We start from the raw sequence: 1,626 nt of genomic DNA on the forward strand, positions 1-1,626 counted from the left end.
CGGTTGTGGCGCTGATTAGGGTTGTGTTGTGGTTTCGTTCTGATTAGGGCATCGTGCTGCGTTTTTGTTTTGGGCATCGGGTTTCCGCCGTTGACTGCCAACAACCACCCCACATCGACCATTATACCTCACGTCGTCGGTCAGGGGAAGTTGTTGTCGGTGGTTCCAGCGGTGGTTGCGCTGATTGTGAGGGGACTTTCGTGCGGCGTTTGTCATTTCAGGTGGCATTGTCGCCTGTTTTTGTGACGGTTGTCAACCTACGCCACCACCCATTGGCTTTCCGACCTCAAGTCACCGGCCATTGCTGTGGTTGTTGACGGCGCTGCCCTTGGGTCCCTCCACCGGTGAGTGTCTCTTTTCTTTTCATGTTTTTATTTTTACCGTCACTTTCTTCCCTGTTTGTGCTCTATTACGGTGGTCTGGTGCTCCTGTCCGGTGCTCGGCCGCTGCCGCCTCTGCCTCTGCGTGTGTGTAGGTTCAGGTTGTAGTGGGGGTTGCGGGTTGCTGCTGGGAGTTCGGGTTGTACGGTTTTTTGGACTGTTTGTCAACCATTTTCGTTGTGGTTGGTGTGTTGGTCGTCCTTGGCTGTTCAACGCCGTTGTGTGCGAGGAGGGTGTGGGGGTTTTCTTCTTCCTTCATGCCCGAGCTTGTGCGGTACCATTGTCCTTTTTCGAGTCTTCATGCTTGTCGGGATGGTTTTGGTAAGGGCCTTACTAAGGCAGCTTGGCAGAAACATTTTCAGGACCGACATTGCCAGAATGGTGCGTTGGAACTTACGCGTCAGACTCTTACTGATAGTTTGACGGTTTATTCAAATGCTGAGAGTGTTTTGAGACGGATGGGGCTCTGGTTGTGTGGGGTGTGTTTTATGACCCGTACCACTCGTGCTAGATGTCGACATAGTCGGGGTGATATTGTGCAGTCTCCGGAGCGTGTTGATGGCCTCTACAGTTTTCATATTTATGGTATTCCGAGACCTTTGGCTCCCTCTACTTCGGTTTCTTCTGATGATGGTGTTGAGCTTGTTCAGTGGTCTATATCCTCCCTTGATCGGTTATTGTCTTTGGGCCTCCGCACCGTCAAATCTATTCCTCCTAAGTGCCGTCTTGGGTTTGCTCGGGCTTTGAAAGGAGCTCTGGATGATGTGGCTGATTCCCCTAGTGATCTCTCCCGCTGGATTCGGTTGCTTGTTTTACCGTTGTGTCTGCTTAAGACATTCTCTCCTCGGAGTAATGTTGAGTGTAGGACGGCTATTCGGCGCCAGCGTCAGGAGGAGAGTATTGCTAGGGCTATCCTTGCTTGGGGGGTTCCTAGGGGAGGTTTGCAGCTGTTACAAGAGTGTTTTGATGAGGGTCCTTCTTTGTTTAGTGTGGAGGAGGATCTGGATTTGGGTGACCATAATCTCCGTCAGTGTCGGCGGAAGATTTCTGATGGTCACTATCTGCCTTCTTTTGTTCGGGTGCTTTCTTCCTCTGGGGTCGCCCCCTACTCCGATGCCACTCTTGTGGCCCTGCGTGAGAAGCATCCTGTTGCCCCACCTCCTTCTTTGCCTCCTTTGTCTGGGGCTCATCACCCTCTAGTTGCCTCTGAGTCAGTGGTTTTGGATATGATTCGGAGTTTCCCTCG

This window comes from Silene latifolia, chromosome 11 (assembly GCF_048544455.1).
Source record: "Silene latifolia isolate original U9 population chromosome 11, ASM4854445v1, whole genome shotgun sequence".
NCBI classification, from domain to species: Eukaryota; Viridiplantae; Streptophyta; class Magnoliopsida; order Caryophyllales; family Caryophyllaceae; genus Silene; species Silene latifolia.